General features: G+C 36.8%; 2 pseudogenes; both read left to right on the top strand.

The window, feature by feature from the left end:
• Positions 1-2,596: 2,596 nt before the first annotated feature.
• On the top strand, positions 2,597-12,255 carry LOC149147930 (DNA topoisomerase 1 alpha pseudogene; annotated as a pseudogene).
• Positions 12,256-12,372: 117 nt separating this feature from the next.
• Positions 12,373-12,568, top strand: LOC149147929 (DNA topoisomerase 1 beta pseudogene; annotated as a pseudogene).
• Positions 12,569-19,905: the final 7,337 nt, after the last annotated feature.

The raw sequence follows: 19,905 nt of genomic DNA, 5'->3' as shown, positions 1-19,905 counted from the left end.
CATACCTTTGACTTTGAGCATGATGTTGTCCACTTTGTTGGCTGCTGCATTGGCCTTGGTTCTGATTTGGATTGCTGCCTCTTCTTTGAGTATTTGCTGGACTGTTCCTTCCACCTCTGTTTTGGCTTCTGCCTCTTCCTCTCTTGTTTCCTCTACCTTGACCTCTTCCTCTTCCAAAGGACATCTGGGTCTTGAAGGCTTGCTCTAGAGATGAGTTTTCGTTTCTACTCAACCTATGCTCATGTGTTATCAGTGATGCATGAAGTTCATCAACTGAAAAGTTTGAGATATCCTTTGTCTCTTCTATGGTGGTGACAATCACATCGAACTTTGAGGGTAAGATCCTCAACAGTTTCTCCACAATCCTCCTTTCTTCAAGAACTTCTCCATGAGTCCTTATTTGTGTGACTAGACCAATCACATGTGTGAAGAATGAGTCAATATTATCTGACTCCTTCATGCACAGATTCTCAAAATCTCTCCTCAGCAACTGTAGTTTTGATGTCTTCACTTTCTCCATGCCTTGATAAGCTGTCTTGAGAGTTTGCCATGCTTCTTTGGATGTCTTGGCTACTGCTATCCTTGGAAACACACTCTGGTCCACTGCTTGATACAAAAATACAAGGGCCTTTGAATCCTTCTTCTTGTAGCTCTTCAACAGATCTTTCTCTGCCTGAGTTAGATTATTAAACTCATTTTCATCTGCTGGTTCTTTAAAACCATCTTCAACTATTTCCCATAAGTCTTGTGAGGCAAACAGGGCTCTCATGGTTATTGCCCAATAGTCATAGTTTTTTCCATTAAACTGTGGGAGCTGAGTATTAAAAATACCCATGCTAGTGCTGGTACTGGTGCTGGCCATTCTTGCACTCTAAACTATGCTTCAAATATACAGTCAGGTATTTAAATAACTGGCTTGAGGAATACCTTGGATTTTTGACTGAGTCTTCAGTTTGCTGGAGAAGCTGCTGCAACAAGAAACCTTCCTTCAGCTTCTTTGACACCTTCAAAGAGCCTGGACAAGCTCTGATACCACTGTTGGAAATTTTTCTGCTAAAATTCCAAAAACAAAATTATTGAATAGAGAGTAATACTCTGTTTTTACCACAGGATCTTTAACACAGGGAAGCTACAATTGTTTTCTGAGCATAACAGAGTTTACACACACCACAGATTTCTATTCATTAATAAAAACTGCTGTTACAAGATATGGTTCTTCCTCTCTCACAGAGGGATTACACCAGGAACACTTCAGTTCCAGTTTCCAATAAACACTCACTGTCTCTCCTGAGAAATACTCTGTCTCAGCTTTATAAATTAACACACTGCTGTGAAGAATTACATACGCTGTTGCGTGCTCCCATTCTTTTACATCGCACTGCTGTGCATATTTTTCACACTCATCACATACATCGAACAACAACTTAACCTTACATATGTTTTACTTGTGTCATAAAACCAAAACTACACCCGAGAATAAAAAACTAATAAAATTAAAATCTTACCAAAACCTACCAACCCACATTAAATTACATTTACTGTTTTACTGACAAAACTGGCGGTAAAAGAAACTTTTACTTCACATCAAATTCATTTGGTGCAGGCCTGTACTCAACCGTTGACTTCAATTGGATCTCACAAACTGCGGAAGGAAAAATGAAACACTATTATATTGGTGTGATTTGCGATTTGCGATTTGATCGCATCGCGAAATCGCATTTGGTGGAACGAAAAAAAAAAAAAGAGCACACACACATTAGTGCGATCTGCGATATGTCGGATCGCATCGCAACATCGCAATTGCCAGAAAACACAGGTCGTAACAAAAAACAATCAAGCTCAGGATGCGATTTGCGATATGCGATCTCATAGCATCACAAAGGTAAAGAAAAACAGTTTGTTGCCACTGTTTAATTTTTGCTGCAGTTGAAATTATATTTCAACAATTTATATGGGAGAGATCACGTCCTCTTCTTGACAGTTACCTGTAGCGGTTCTGGTCAAAATTGCTGTTGATAGAATAGTGCAGATGTGTCAGTTAAATAGTGCAGATGTGTCAGTTAAGAGGGCTTAGTGTTAGTCGAACTCTATCTTAATTTGTTTAAAGGTTATGTTGGGACTGGGGGAACTGAACTAAATGACTAAATCCATTTACTATTGTATCGACTGATTACTGAATCGTTAGGTTTGCACTATATTGTTTAAGTTGTTTATTTCAGGATGTGCATTGGGGAATTACATGGTTTCCTATGTTAGAATTGCCTCAGTTTTAAAGATATATTTTCCCTGGAAAAAAGCATTGTCTTTCCCCTATAAACTGAAAAGGATCTGAGAAATCCTAGATGGAAAATTACCTCGACATTCTACATTGGGAATTCCATTGGTTGTCGAACTGCTATTGGAAGTAAGTTGGTTTTCACATTACATAATATTGCCAAAAAGCATCATTTTTCATCACTCGAATTCATATTCTACTCTAGATTAATTTATAGTTTACAATATGATGTTGATTGAGCTGTGTATGGTTGGTCCAATATTGGCGATACTTGTCTTTGTGAATTATTGATCTGCTGCAAACCCTAATTGCATGTGGAAAATGGTAGGAAAAACAAGAAGCCCGAGAAAGAAAAATCATCCTAGCCCACTACAGAAGGCAATAATTGTCTAGGATTACATAGATAACATTCGAACAACATATACGAGACGGTTTAAGTTAAAGGATGCTACCAATAGACAGATTGCAGTGGAAACATACCTGATTGATAGGCTTATTCCGAGGGATAGAAACAATAGTGAACCATATAATAGATGAAACTAAGATAAAGAAACCAGTAGTTTCATTGCTACTAGATATTTCAAAGGCTACTCAACTATGTCAAGTTACATGGAAGACTGAAAATTCCATTCCTTTGTTGATTTCCATGTCCAACTATCCACATGCCGAGAATTCAAAAGAGGTATTAATGAACTTATCGGGGGTGGATGCCAATATCGTAGAAATTGAAGAAAACCATTATTATGATCCCTTGGTCCACCAGCTTGTCCAAGGATCTGTGCGAACACAACCATTTTCTGAAAATGAACTCTTCAAAACAGAGCATATAGATTGTGGTAAAGCTGCTGAAATTGGAGGCATCATCCCTCCTCTTCTTCGAATGATATCAGAGAATAATCCAGAATCAACCTCTATTCCTCTTTCTGCTCTTTAATATTTTTCAAGGTTGGAGGAAAATTGTGTTTACATTCTTGAAGAAAATGCAACATCTCTTCTATTCCGCCTCATTTTTCTGGGTCATTGAAACTTGAGTGAAAGAGCATGCGGTTGAGACCCTGGCTAATTAAGCCAGAGCATTATCTAGAGGGGGGAAAATCCATCATGAGCTGAGGAAATTGCCTTCTGAAATTTTTGAGTCTTTAATTTTGGCAAGGCCTTCTTTGAAACTTATTTGTTTTAGATACTTTTGAGTTTGGTCTCTAAGAGTTCGACAGTCATGTTTCATGTGACAAATTCAGAAGTCATCCAAGTACCGATAACACTTATGTGGGATCCAAATTTTGATGTTTGCCTATTTTTGATGAAGATTCTCTCTTGTCTAAGAGAATACGGGGGAGAATATGAACTTGCAAGAAATATATGAGAAAGCCACATCAAAGATTTGGTGGCCAGAATATCAAATGCAAATCAAGAAGAAGAGAGGGCAAGGTCTGTAGGAATCCTATGTTATCTTCTAAAAAATGACAGTCAGATTGACAATTCTCTTTTGGAAGCAGGTGCTTTGGGTGCAATAGTTGACTTTCTTTCTTCAAGAGAACCAAGAAATTACAAAGTCACATAAGGCACCCTAATATCGAATACTCCTCGAGTGTTATTACATTTCACCAGTCCTTTAAATTTAGGTCTTGAGAAAAAATTATTAGAACCTGGTACAATGCCTTTTCTTGTTTTTTTGTCTTAACACGTTCCTCCCTTTCAAAGAAGAGGATTGCAACTGCCCCAAGGAAATTTCAGAGAATGGAATGAATAAAAGAATTTTTATACAACCTAAAAGTAAAATCTTTTGCTATGGTTATAGTTGGCTGGAAAGAACTAATCCTAAAGATATTTTTTCCTCGACATAAGAGGATTTGTGACAAGGGAGCATAATCATTTTGCTTGTTCAATGCAGGAGCAACTATTTGGAGAGTTCTATCAGCATTGAGTACGTTTGGGGCCACTGATGACTAAGAAAATGATAGTCTTTTGACTGTTGGGGAACTAAATGCAGCCCTTCACCTATTACGGAAAAGATTGAGTAGTTGTATAAGTGAAATTTAATTGCAATTGACAGATATTTCTGATTTTTCTTTTGTGTCAAATAGAAATGCAACAACAAATTCGATGGCTCTGAGGAAAAACGAGGCTAAATAGAAAGTTATATGAGCAGATTGAGCAAGTCTTGTTGAATTCTATAGCAAAACATAATCTTCAAAGGAAATTTTATGACAGATTTTGGACAGAACCCTGATAGCATCTTGCAAGTTAGACTGAATCTTCACAAGTGTTGCAGTTCCTATCGAGAAGTTCTAAACATAGGTGGTGTTCATTTATATGAGACATATCTCGTCGTCTTCTTGACGATTACCTCTAGTTAAGAGGGCTGAATGTTAGTCGAACTCTGTACAAATTTTGTTTTAAAATTACGTTCGGACTCGGGGAAATGAACTGAACGATTGAATCCAATTACCATTGTATCCATTGAATTACTAAATGGTTAGATTTGCATTGTATTGTTTAAATTATTTATTTAAGGATGTGCATTGTGGAATTACATGGCTTCCTTTGTTAGAATTGTCTCAGTTTGAAAGATATATTTTCCGTGGAACAAACCATTGTCTTTCCCTATAAACAGAAAAATACAGAAGAAACCCTAGACAGAAAATTACCTCGAGATTCTACATTGGGAATTCCACTGATTGTCAAACTACTAACGGAACTAAGCCTATTTCTAGATTACGTAATATTCCAAACAAACATCATTGTTCATCACTAGAATTTAGATTTTGTTCTTGATTAATTTATAGTATAGAATATCATGTTGATTGAGCTATGTATGGTTGGAACAATATTGGCCATACTTGTCTCGTAAGCTATTGAATTGTTGCAAACCGTAATTGTATGTGGAAAAGCCTAGGCAAAATAAGAAGTTAGAGAAAGAAAAATTACCTTAGCCCACTACATAAAAAAAGAATTCTCAAGCATTACAAAGATGTGACCACTAGAGAGATTGCAGTGGAAATGTACTTGATTGATAGGATTTCTATAAGGGTTGGAAAGGAGAAGGATGATGATGACGTTGATAGAGTGGGTTTCTACATAATGAAAGTAGAAAATGTGACATTAATTACTCCAAAGTCTCTGCTATTTGATTTCCTAGGTAAGGATTCCATTTTCTACGTCAACACAGTCGAGGTAGATGAACGAGTCTTCACAGCTATTGGTGACTTTAAAAAGGGAAAAAGAAAAGGGGATGGCATGTTTGTTCAACTTGACACCAATATGATGAATGCCCATCTTAAGGAAATTACACGAGGCCTTCCAACAAAAGTCTTAAGAACTTACAATGCATCTATTACATTGGAAAATCTTCTTCAAGACGTAACAGGTTATTTGTTCAGAGAATATCAATGTACAAACAAGGAGGTTGCAATTTTGTGTAACCATTAGCGATATGATTCAAAGTGACATACCAAAAAGGAAATACTTTTAAGAATGTTAGAGAAGTAAATTTCGTAGGGGCAGAGGAAAGGTGTGTAGCTTAGAATTAGGTTGTGGCAAGGAAATCAAAACTAATCTTAGGTTGCAGCAAGGTAATCAAAACTACATAGAGGCTTAAACAAAACACACGAAATAACTCATGCCAGAACAGAGTAAAAGCAAAAACAGTGGTGGTAAATTTACTCATGATTGTTTAAGACCACATCGCAACATAACATACTTTGTATTATATTTCAAACATAGGAAAATACATTCATGTGATAAATGGAGGCTGCAACTCAAAGTGAAAAACACAAAAGACTTACTACCGCTTCACTGGGTTGCCGAGTAAATGTGTGTAAAACTCAGTAAAACTAGTTGGGTTGCCGAGTAAATGTGTGTAAAACTCCGTAAAACCAGTTTTCACGCAGCCACCAACATTTCCTCCACGATTTTGTCTTCACTACCTTACAAGCTTTTACCCTCTCTTGCTCTCTAGATTCAACATTACAAATGATACTTTCATCCATATTTACCTCAACATACAAATTTGACATTAATACATGGTAGAGCAAATAATTAATACGCATCATGGGCGGTTTTACATAGTAATTGGTTTTCTAACCTTGCAGGTGTTGTGAAGTGTGGGAAATAGTCGTGGAGTGAATATTTTCAAATACTTATTGACTAAACTTCATTAAATGCCATAAATTATGTGATGTGTTGCGGAATGGTCCATGTTGTACTTCTGTTCTAAGTTCAGTCCTTCTGCCTGCAAACAAAATCGTAACCTTGCAGTAGTTTACTTGGAAAGCATGGTGGTTGTCAGTGTGTTTAATGCAGTGGTTGAGATTAATATTTCCAACACTCCACCTTAGTCACAACTTTCGCCATTGACAATTCCCAAACGATCTCTCAGATAAACAAAACTTTCACATGGCAATGACTTTGTGAAAATATCAGCAAATTGTTCTTGTGACCTGCAGTGCTGCAACACAATTTAACCATTATTAATCAACTCTCTCATAAAATGATATTTAGTATCAATATGCTTGGTCCTCTTGTGAAAAACATAATTCTTTGACAATGCAATTGTTGAGGTGTTGTCGCAAAAAATAGTTGTTGTTCCCTCTTGGTTGTGGTGAAGATCCCTCAACATCCTTCTCATCCAAACTGCCTGGCTTACTGCTGTTGTTGCGGCGACATATTTGGCTTTCGCTCCTTCTGTCATCGACACTTCCTGCCCAATCACTATCAGTCTAACCAACCATCTTGAAGTCATCTGTTGCGGTGTAAAAAATGCCATACTGTTTTGTCCCATTGACATACCTTAGAATCCTTTTCCCTGCTTGCTAATGTGTTTCCTTAGCTTTCTCCATGAACCTCAACACCAAACTCACCGCATACATTATAGCCGGCCTAGTGGTGGTCAAATACATCAAACTACCTATCATGCTTTTGTATAATGTTGGATTGACATTGATGCTACAATATTCTTTTCTCATATTCAACCCCATGACAGTTGGAGTTGGTGTGGCCTTGTTGTTCTGCATTTTAAACCTCTCCAAAATGTCTACCACATACTTTGCTTGAGAGATAAAAATGCCATTTTCTATTTGCTTCACTTCTATGCCCAAAAAAGACCATAACAACCTCGAATCATTCATTTCAAATTCATTCTTCATGACTGGTTTGAAATCAACGATGAGGAAATCATCACTTCTTGTAAAATTCAAATCATCTACATATAAGACGACAATAAGAATCTTACAATCTCTTTCTTTGATGTAGAGGATAGGCTCTCTATCACATTTGTCAAAACCATTGTCCAACAAGTAGGAATCTATCCCGTTGTACCATGGATGCAGTGCTTGCTTCAACCCATAAAGAGATCTTCAACCGATACACTTTGTCTTCTTTGCCTTCTACGTCATAACCAGGTGGTTGCACAACATACACTTCCTCTTTCAACACTCCATTCAAGAACACCGATTTTACATCCAATTGACACACTTTCCATTTATGTTGTGCACCAATCGCCACAACTGTACCCACTGTCTCCATCCTCACGACTAACGCGAATGTCTCCGCATAATCTCTTCCATACTGCTGCTTTTATCCTTTGAAAACTAGCCTTGCTTTGTGCCTTTCAATATTACCATAGACATTTCTCTTGGTCTTATAGACCCGCTTCAATTCAATGCCATATTTTCCTATCGGAACGTTCACTACCTCCCATGTGTCATTCTTTTATATTTCTTCTATTTCTTACTCCATCGTTGCAACCCATTTTTCTTCTTTGACTGCATCTTCAAAATTGATCGGGTCATCTACATGACAAAATAATGCAAATAAAGAATTCAGATCAGTGTTGCTATCAAATACATCTTGCCCATAAATTTCATTTAAATTTCTGAATTTTGGTCTCCTTGTGCTTGTTGAAGATGGGCTTGACATGTAACTTGGTGTTGTGCTTTGCAGTGTGCTTGGAGAAAGACTTGCTTGATTGTGCGTCGATGTCCTATTATTTATTGATGGTGTTCTGCTTTGTTGCACTTCAGTAGGTGAAAAGGGAGTCATTGTTGAGTAATTACTTGTTGCTGTCAATTCCTCTTTGTACTCATGTGGTATACATGATTTAACATTGACCGTCTTCTCTAAAATTCCATCCCATGCTTCCTCTTCTATGAATTTCACATCTTTGTTGATTATGACCTTCTTGGTTAATGGATTGTAGAGTTTGTATGCCTTTTATTCATCACTGCATCCAACAAATATACATTTCTCCTAGTTGTTGTCCAACTTCTTCCTCAACTTATCCAGGACTTGTGCATATGTCACACATCCAAAGACTCTAATGTGAGTGACACTATGCTTTCTTCCACTCCATGACTCTTCAGGAACCACATTATGGACACTTTTGGTTGGACATCTATTCAAGATATATGCCACACATGTGACAACTTCAACCCAATAATCATTTGGCAAATGCTTTGCCTTCACAATACTCCTTGCCATTTCCATAATGGTCCTATTCTTCCTTTCTACCACACCATTTTTCTAAGGTGTATATCTTATTGTAAGTTGCTTGTGAATTCCATGCTCCCTACAAAATCGAACGAAATCATTTGAGATGTATTCGCCAGCTCTATCACTCCTGACGACTTTGATGTAGTGCCCGCTTTTCTTCTCAACAAGAACCTTGTATTGGCAAAAGCGCTCAAACACTTGCACTTTTCTATTTTAGGAGATAGACCCATGTCTTCCTTGTGTAGTCATCTATGAAGGTCAATAGATAGTGGTTGCCACTAATTGATGGTGTCTGCACTGGTCCACATAAATTTGAGTGGACAATCTTGAAATGTCCCTTTGCCCTTACTGACTTTCCTACTCGAAATGTCTCTCTATGTTTTTTGCCCAAGATACATCCTTCACATAGGCTGTCCAGTTTTTCTATGAGTGGTAATCCCTTCACCATTGCTTTCCTATGCAAGGAATTCAAACCTCAAAAGTTGAGATGTCCAAATCTCAAATGCGATAACCAATTTTCATCTTTCACCTCTGCTTGATAGTTCACTTATGTGATAGTTGCATCGTTTCTTCTATCCTCTTGTGATGTCATTGATAATTGTTCTTGTGCACCTTCTTCTTTCAAATTTGGTCTTATCTTTAGGGGAAACATTATATTTTTTGTCATCTGAACGTTTGCAATCGGTTGTCTTCTTCGAGGCTTATCCAAAATTGTGCACTCATCATTTTTGGAAAAGACATTATATCCCTTTTGCATGAGCTGTCCAATGCTTATGATGTAATGCTTTAAATAGGGAACAAATTAAAAATCAGAGATGTACTTCTTCTCCCCCTTATTTGTTAGGATATTAACTCTTGCTTTTCCCATGACAGAGACTTTTATATGAGTCTCTAATGTCACTTCAAATTTAACACTTTCATCTATATTGGAAAACATTTCTATGTTCCCTAACATGTGGTTGTTATATACTAAATCTAGATACCATACATCACTATGCTTTTCTTGTGCTACATTACAAGCTAAAACTATGCTATCATGGTTCTGATTTTCTTCTGTGAGATTTACACTTGGTTTTTTACTAATGTCATAATGCTTCTTTCTACATTCATTTGCATAATGACCATATTTATTACAGTAATGACAATGAACTTGAGATTTATCATACCTATGACCTTGTGCTTGGTTTTGGCTTGGGCATTGACTTGGATTTTGATTGCTACCCCTTCCACTTGAGCTTGAAGGGTTGCTTCTTCCACCTATGTGTGGGCTTCTTCCTCTTCCTCTAGCATATGATCTTCCTCTACCTTTACCTTGACCAAATGAAACTTGTGTCTTGAAGGCATGCTCCAATGAGGAGCTTGTTGCTCTATTCAATCTATGTTCATGAGAAATCAGTGATGCATGAAGCTCATCCATTGAGAACTGTGAGAGATCCTTTGTCTCTTCTATGGCCACAACAATGGCATCAAACCTTGCTGGCAAACTTCTCAAAACTTTTTCAACTATTCTCCTTTCTTCAAGTGTCTCACCATGGGACCTAATTTGAGTAACCAACTAAATTACATGTGTGAAAAATGAGTCTACATTCTCATACTCTTTCATACAAAGTGTTTCAAAGTCTCTTCTCAACATTTGGAGTTTTGTTGTCTTGACTTTTGCCATGCCTTGGTAGGCTGTCTTGAGGGTGTCCCATGATTTCTTGGACTTTGTTGCTACTGCAACCCTGGGGAAAATACATTCATGAGCTGCTTGGAAAATATATGAAAGTGCTTTTGAATCCTTCTTCCTGTTGTCCCTTAACAAATCCCTTTATACTTGAGACAAGTCACTGTATTATGTTGCATCCGCTGGTTCTTGAAAACCATTCTCCACCAAATCCCAAATGTCTCGAGAGGAAAACATATTCATTGTAATAGCCCAATAATCATAATTTTTCCGATTAAACTGAGGTATCTGAGAATTAGTCAAGCTTGTTCTTGATGTTTCCATTTCTCAGTGAAAAAAAAACTTTCTACCTACTGGTAAATATGCTAAAAAACAATCTTCCCTCACAAAAATTTTAACTGCTAGTAGAAACACTTGTTTTTACACTAACAGAGTTTAAGTCACTCTGATACCGTTTAAAAAAAATAAATTTTGCAACGGAAGAGGAGAGGAGTGTACCTGATAATTCGATTGTGGTAAGAAAATCATAACTACACAGGCTTAACAAAAACACAGGAAATAACTCACGACAAAACAGGGTAAAAGCAAAAAGGGGTTCGATAATTTACTCATGAATGTTTAAGACCACATCACAACATAACATACTTTTTATTGTATTTAAAACATAGGAAAATACATTCGCGTGATAAATGGAGGCTCCAACTCCAACTGAAAAACAAAAAAACTTACTGTGATTTACACTTCACTAAGGTTGTGGAGTAAGTGTGCATAAAACTCTGTAAAACTTGTTTTCATGCACCCACCAATATTTCCTCCATGATTTTCTCCTCACTACCTCACAGGCTTTTACCCTCTTTCGCTCTCTAACTTGCCCAACATTACAAATGAGATTTTCATCCATATTTATCTCAACATACGAGCTTGACATTAATACATGATAAAGCAAATAACTAATACACAACATGAGCGATTTTACATAGTAATTGGTTTTTGGATCTTGTAGGTGTTGTGGAGTGTGGGAAACAGTCGCTGAGTGAATGCTTGCCCATAATTATTTACTAAACTTCATTAAATGCCTGAACTTCTGTGATGTGTTGTGGAATAGTCTGCGATGTACTATTGTTTTGACTGCAGTCCTTCTGCCTGCAAACAAAATCGCAATCCTACAGTAGTTTACTTGGGAAGAATGGTGGTTTTTAGTGTGTTTAAAGCACTGGCTGAGATTAATATTTCCAACAAAGAAAAAATACAAAGTTAGAGAGTGTGTTGAGGGAGCATGGAAACAATGATAGATTGGAGTGGAAATGTACCTGATTGATAGGTTTGCTCTGAGGGCTGGTGAGGAGAAGGATGATGACGAGGATGATGCAGTGGGTTGTTTAACATTGAAATTAGAAAATGTGACTTTAATTCCTCCAAACTCTCTATAATTTGAATTCTTAGTTATGCATTCTATTTTCTACTTCTATACAGTTGAGGTAGATGAACGGTCTTCACAACCATTGGTGACTTTAATATTAGTGAAAGAGAAGGGGATGAATTGTTTGATAAGCTTGACATGAGTAAATTGAATGCCCATCTCAAGGAAATTATGCCATGCATGACAACAAAAGTCTTCATAACATACAATGCATCCATTACATTGGAAACACTTATTGAGGACATAACTAGCGTCAGTTGCTTAGAGAACATTGTCAAATATCAACGTGCAAACAAGGAGGTTGCAATTCTATGTAACCATCAAAACTTTGCTTCAAAGGAACATGGTAACCAACCAAATGGAAAGAATTATAGGAAAAAATACATAGCTAGAGCTAGAAATTGATCTTGATAAGGATACAAAAGGGAATACACCACACTTCAGTTATCCAGAAGGGAAGCCTTCTAAGAGAAACCAATTTACAAAACATTGGTGAAAGGAATTGCTAATACCAAGTTGAAGATTGAGAAAATGAAGGCAAACATGAAAATAAGAGATGATGTGAATACTGTGGCATTGGGAAAAACAAAAATCAATTACATGGACCCAAGAATTTCAGTTTCATGGTGTAAATGTTCCCATTGAGAAAATATTTAATAAGTCCCTTATGGCCAAATTTTCCTGGGAAATGAATATAGAGCAAGAATACAAATTTTGAAGCCTTGGCAATGAATGTAGATCAAGAATACATACCCAAAAACATTCATGACTTTTGTTTTTCCTTACATGGCATTATACTCAATGTGTTGCATATTTATAGGTTGGGCTTATAAATGGAAAAATTGGATCTACAATATCACTTCAAGACTAACCTTGTGTTTGGCTCTGTGGGATGATGCAAAATTATCCTATAGGTATGTACGTAACATGAAATAAATTCAGTTCTCTTCCCAAAAAAAAAATTATACACATGTGCTCGAGAATTTTTGGATCTCATCTCCCCTATTGAACAAATCCACACCATCTCCATAGATTCAAACCAAGGCCTTCCTGAGATTTTTCCCCTCCCTTTTCTTCCAATTATAGTGAAAGACATTGTTCGTCATGGTGCCTTGGAGAGACGTGATTTTCAAAGGATTTGTTTACGCAACGTGAACACAATTCAACACCAAGGAGTGCAGAACAATATCAAATTCATTTGGCAGGTTTCCCTCTATGAATGCAAAATCATCCATTGGATGTATGACATTCATGCATTCCACAAAGTTCGTATGATTCGATTGCGACAAATGAAACGTTTGGTCTATACAATTAAAGAATGGATTCCACAACCAAAAAAATCTGAAAATGGTATACAAAGATTATGAAAGACAAAACAAGATGAATGTTTCCGATTACCAAGGGGCTTCCCTACTATTTAAAGAGGATTATGCGGGCAAGACGCATTGAAAAATATACTCAGTTCCCGGAGAATCCCACGATTTGCAGTTAAAAATGAAAGGCGACATTGTGTCGTAGAAGCCAAATCCCGCAAAAAAAAAATGAAATCGAGAGAAAAAGGAAAAAAATATTATATATAGTTTTTGCCCTAACGATTATTATTGACATCCTAATTATTATTATTTTTAAGTGCTCCAACTATTAGTTTTTAACTTAACTACTAACTATTAATCTCGCCGCGTATAAATCTTCAATTATCTAACATTTCATTTGATGATGCAAAATGGTACACAAGAGAATTATTCTAAAAAAAATCCTTACGGCATAGGTAAATAATTTCATTTCCATACTTAAACAACAATCTATTCCAATGGTAAACCAACATCTGTTCTATAATAGCCTAACTAAAAAGGAATCATAAAACAATCCAACCTTCGGGGCAACGTAGAATCCAACAGCTATATTTTCTACGTCAATATTAGTTTATATATTGCTCAATCTAATCTATAAAGTTATTAATTATGCAATAATTAACCGAAAACCCCGTATTCGCGTTAATATTTAAATATTTTAAACAATGATCCCTTTTCCACACACGTCACAAAATAAAGAATATGAAATATGGTTAGTACCCTTATCATTAATATTTATGGAGCATAATGTCATGTTCAACGAGATGTCCATGTTTTCTAATTAATAAGTCATTTACATCATCCATTATGATCCACTTATGATCCGGCCTCTAATGGATGCAAGTTTCTCTAAAACGAATAATCCATGATATCAATGAAACAATCATATTCAACTATACCCAAATACAACTATATATAAGAAAGTAATTTTTTTTTAGAGTTTAAGAAAATTTAACTCCGGAAACACACCTACTAAGCACAACTTATATCATTTTATGTAGGCTAACTAAATTCAAGTGAAGACCATTCCTATTATGATTTAAATGTAGCTTCTCAATATTAAACAATAAATACAAACTTAAATAAAGACTACATCAATTATTTTACGTGTTAAATGTTTTTTTCTCAATACCCTACAAGAATTATCGATGAAATCACTTATAACTCCCTTCAAAACTATTTTTTAATTTGTTTTTCGTGTAGAAAATATTGTATAGGATATGAACCGAAAATCACTCGCACAACTTTATAAGTGTTCACATGAAAAAAATTCACTGGATCACCATGATAAAGGCTACCTATGACAAATAATTAGTCTCCCAAAAGTAATCATAAAGTGGGTCTTCTTCCACTATATAAAGTCAACCTTTCGATTTTGTGTGATTTGCATAGTCCCTTTGATAGCCACATGTTTATGTTGAAAGCCACCATCTATAATAATTAATGATGCAAGAATGGATGAAGATTGAATCTAATGGAAAATTGCGAGTTTGGGTTAGGTTCATAGTTGTAGGAAATTTAATAATAAGAACTTTCATATTTCAAGACCCTCGACACATTCCTCTAGAAAACCCATAATGGACTTGAGCAATCACTCATAACTCGAAGCAATTTTTATTAAGCTCGAGAAAATCTTATCAGTAAGAGACATGGGTAACCATTTGATATGAGAAGTTGAACGAAAAGTTACATTGCCTAATTTTCAAGGGAATTGACAATATTTTTGAACTTTTATTGCGGTAGCATAGTTTTCCTTCAAAGATTTTTTAAACAATTATGGAAGCTTGCAACCTTCGAATAGTGACAAAGAGAAAAAAAAAATAGCAAAGGACTTTCCCTTAGAAGGCTTGGATAAGAGTCATTATCACCATTTCATCATTCCTTCGTGACTCAATGAAGGCCACATTTTCCTTGTCCATTGAAAATAAAAGGTATTTCTTCTTTTGCATGGTTCTTTCTTATTCCTACTCAATAAAACCTATTTACCTTTGGAATAAAAAATAATCATTTGTTGTTATGTTGTAGGTCAGTAGCTAATTATTATAACAAAGTTGTTTTGGTCACCTCTCTTGTTCAAAATAAACAAACAGATTAGTGATCACACATTAGGACCTATACTCCATTTCATAATATACTGGTTAACTAGAAAACCTTATTGAGTATAAATGATGTTGAAGGTAACAACATGGAATCAACAATGCCTCTACACTATTGTCTTTGATTTTCTAACGTATAATTTTGTTAAATTTTTCATATGCATTTGATTCAGATGACTATTAAAAGGATAGTTTCGTAGTTTGTGCACTACTCATTTTTACATTCTATAAGATTGATGCAACCTTCTTAAAGGAACCAATAAGAATATGCATTTTTCTAATTAATATATTTAATTTTTTGAGTGAGTTTATAGTTATTAATTTTATGCACCTCCACAATTATGTGGTTTGGCTAGTTATTCATTCCTACAAGTTTGATTAGGTCGGATAGTGGATAAAGGGATGAAAAGGAATTCTTTATTTCTCTCCTTTCCCAAATGGGTGATTTTAAATTTGAAAAAGAATTAGAGCTAATTAGTTAGCTTACATCATTTTCAAATTGAATTAGAAGAGAAGTTTTGAGTACCAACATGCTCGTCATCTTGTGCCTCTCAAGCAATATGGATGAAGTAACACAAATTTAGTGATAGGTTCAAACTCCATCAATTAGATGGAAAGCTCACATAATAATTTAGCAAGGAATTAATGCACCTATGCATGTGTACCTCTTTCTTTCATGAAAGGATACAATCTCACCTATTTTAATTAACAAATCAATAACAATACAACAATATCCACATCTTGTAAGTCAAACATGTGATTGGAAAAATTCACATGCACACACTCAACTCCAAACACTATAAGATTTTACAAGAGGATGTTTTTTTAGGGTTCTTTTTATTGTGCTCATGGTTCATTTTAGGAAATAGAAAATTTAGTAACTATCTTTAATAAACATCTATCAATCACTCACTAAGTTGAAATGAGTTGGGTCGTCGTCCTAACTCAATGGCTATTTAAAACAACTCTAGATCAACATACTAATATCCTCCATTGAGAGGTCACAAAAAAACATTGTAGCTTGGTTAGGAATTTAGTAGTAGGCATCCAAATATCTCCCCTTAGTCATTTTCATTTGATACATGGAGGTTGATTTTCTAGGGAATTGAAATCCTTCATCGTCCAATGTCTAGAAATCTAGTGGCAAGAAGAAACATGTGAAGGGAATAAGGCTTAGACCCAAGATTTTGTAGACTTCCTTAAGTCTCCTTTACATTGTTATAGATTTTAGATTGAAGGTTGACAACTAGAAATTGATATTATTGTTCCCAAATTAGATGAATGTAGCTTAGTTGAAAATAACATCTACCAAAGGTGATATTTATAGGATGTAATTTCCTCTGGACGTAATTTTTAATGGCTATTGGAAACATTTCCAACCACTCTAGAACATGCCCCCACTACTCCTTATTAAACCCTTTCTTGCAAACTTCTTTATATTTCTTCCAATGGATCCATCTCTCACTAATGAGAATCTTTGCAAGGCTCAATTATTTTTGGGTGGATGGACACTAGCTCTTACATGACTTCAATCTTTTATGATATTTTTCTTTTCATCCTCATGAAAGATTATCCATGTTGGGTGTGGGATCCCCCAAGGGAAGTTTTGGGGCTTAAAACCTAGATTTTGACTAAATCCGATGTAAAGACTTTGCATTTTGTGGGCGCAGAGCGTGAGCTTTTAAATGATTCATAGGGTTGTCGGTCCTCATTTTTGTAATGTAATATCAGCTTTAGAGATCTACCCATGGTCCGCAGACCATGGGATTGTATAAATAGAGAGACACTCTAAGCTGTAAAAAAGATAGAAGGAAGTCATGAATGAAGGATGAAGAATTGGGTCTTATCTAAGTGTAGAGTTGAGTCTTGGGTTGTAGGGTAGGAGAAGGCTCTGCAACTCACTGTGTAGAGGCCTAGTAGTCCGCAGCTGAGTGTGCAAACGCCTGTAGCTGAGTGCACAGGGTAGGTGGAGTCTGTAACTGATTGAAGAATTAATAAAGAGAAGTTTTATACCATTCCTGTCTATTTATTTACTGTTTTCTACATTAAATGTATTGGTTATAAATTACATTTATGTTCTTTAAATATGATGCACAAACATATATGATTGCGTTGATTAAGTGAATGTAAGATAAATTATCTGTTTACGCAAAGTTAACTAATAGTTATAAGAAGATACGTAAGATCAATGGTGTAACATGGGGAAATAGTGAAGATTGCTACCTTAGCAGCGTGAAAGCACCTCAGACCCTGGTTGGGGATGCGCGAAGGTGATTATAACAGATCACAAAGACCTCGCAGGTGAGGGAAGTGCGTGAAGTGGCCTGCGCGAAGCCATTCACAGTTGGACTAAATTGACCCCTCAGACATCTCAAGAGTGTGGAAACTTGGTTCCAGCATCCCCCCATACTGCCTCGGGTGAGACCTCAGTCAGCACTTTGCGGGTTGTTGCCGAAAGGGCCAGTAGTGTAGGGATTTGTATGGCTGATTAACTCCGAACTTAGGTCAGGCCCCATCAAGCTAATAAATGATTTTGTTGTCGGGACCAAAATCTGCATAGAGATGTTTGATGTCGTCTCATTGGAATCCAACTAAGAAGGAAATTGAAGGTTGGTTGGACAGGAGGATTCACGAGTCCGTGGCACAGGAGAATAGGAATCCACAACTGACAAAATAAGAATGGTTAGACTGCTACTTGTACACAGAGATCCATAAAATCTTCTTCGCATATTTCCCTACTAAACCGTACGAGTGGATTGTGAAGCTAGCAGATAGCCAAGGAAGGTGGAAACTCGACAATCCTATTGTGCAGACCCCAGAGTTGGTGCGTAGAATGGAAGTATCGGATGATAAGATCACATGTGCTGTTGATCACTGGCTCGATTAGATTATAGGAGGATTCATTACTAAGTTCGCGGTAGATACTTCAGTCAGCTATAGTGAGGCAGAGCGACACTTTCTGAAAGGACCACGAGATATGTATGTAAAGTCTTTGAATACTTGGATTGAAATGCTATTGTGTGAAAAGATGATTATGCAATTACCTTGATGTTCATAGCTACGCCAAGCAAAAACACCTACAGAAAATGAAGGAAGTAAGGGACTAGAGAATAGCCCTTTGATTTCACCTCTGCAAGGGGATGAAGAAGAGCTCATGAAGGTCTCTACGCGAAGTAGGATCCATTTGATAAGGGAGAGAATTCTGTGCATAGCACCCTAATGAACACCACCACCAGCTTCACCACCTTCACCTCCATCTTCACCCATACCACCTCCGCCGCTACCGCAGGTCAATATGGCAAGCACAATAAAGTTGCCTGTGTTCAAGGGAGTAGGAAATGAAGATCCGAACCAGTTTTGGTTCATGAAAACGGACATATGGGAAGCGCAGGGAGTTATAGATGATAAGATAAAGAAAGCGATGCTGGTCAGCGCTCTGCAGGATCGCGTGCTGACCTGGTATATTAAGCACTCCAATGCTAATCCAAATGCAGCGATTGTGGATATCCAAGTAGCGCTAAACAAAGAATTTACCAGGAGAAACTCCTTGGGAGTTCGATTAGAGGTTGAAGTGTACGATTCACGAAGCTAATATGAATCCGACAAATGGACAACATTGTGAATGGTTTGTAGCATCGTTAACTCCACAATTAATCAATGCGCTATTGCAACAAAAGTTGACTTAGCTAGAGGCCTTAGAGATCATGATGAGGCTGCATGAGACACCGATGTAGGATCCTAACTTAGGAGTTCAGCAGATCCATGCCCAGTTGAAAAACTTATGCCTTGAGATGCAGAGTCTGAAACAGGACAAGACAACCCGACCAGAAGTGCATGAAGAGGTGTGGTGCATAAAATGCAAGGGTCAGGGTCATGATAAGGACCACTGCTCAATGTTCACAAATTACCTCACGGGAGGAGGACCAATGTCGTTAAGACCGGAGGCACAAGCAGGACCTAGCGCAATGGATACTTTGTGGTGTGCTATTTATTAAATAGGAGGGAAACAAACTACAGACAACTCCCATTTGTTACAAAGTATACTCAAAATTCACAACAATTGTTCTGTAATTTTTGTAGATCGGTTGGAAATGATGAGCACACTTGTAGAAGCTATGAGTTGATGATGGATAGAGCTCCCACCTATAGAGTTCAGGCCGAAATGCGGCCCCTAGACTAGAATGCAGGAGTGGCGTGAACAAGATTTCAGAGGTGCAGATGAGGCCGAGGTGGAGGAGGACCTAGAAGAGGTCATGGACAGCTGATATGCTACAATTGCGGAGGGCCATGACATTATGCCCATGATTGTATGAACCCAATGTGTCCATCATGTCTATATTATACCTTGTTGATCATGAGATGGAATATTGTCTAACGTTGATAGCTAGGATACACGACAAGGGAGTGCTACCACCTCCCCTGACTCAGAACCTGCAGATGATGAGGTTTGAGCTATGTGAGGAAGATCCAATTGTGAGCATTGTGCTCTGAAGTGGAATCACAATGGGAGATGATAAAGGAAAACAACCTGAAGATAGTACTTGGGATTGCAAGGCTCCAATGAAAGAATCAGAGTTTGATTTGAAGCACGCTAAGGAAACCTTCAT

This window comes from Pinus tabuliformis, chromosome 9 (assembly GCF_031772625.1).
Source record: "Pinus tabuliformis cultivar Carrire ecotype Pingquan chromosome 9, CPIR1, whole genome shotgun sequence".
Classification (NCBI taxonomy): domain Eukaryota; kingdom Viridiplantae; phylum Streptophyta; class Pinopsida; order Pinales; family Pinaceae; genus Pinus; species Pinus tabuliformis.
The sequence above is the reverse complement of the archived record's forward strand: the minus strand, read 5'-3'. Positions and strand labels throughout refer to the sequence as shown.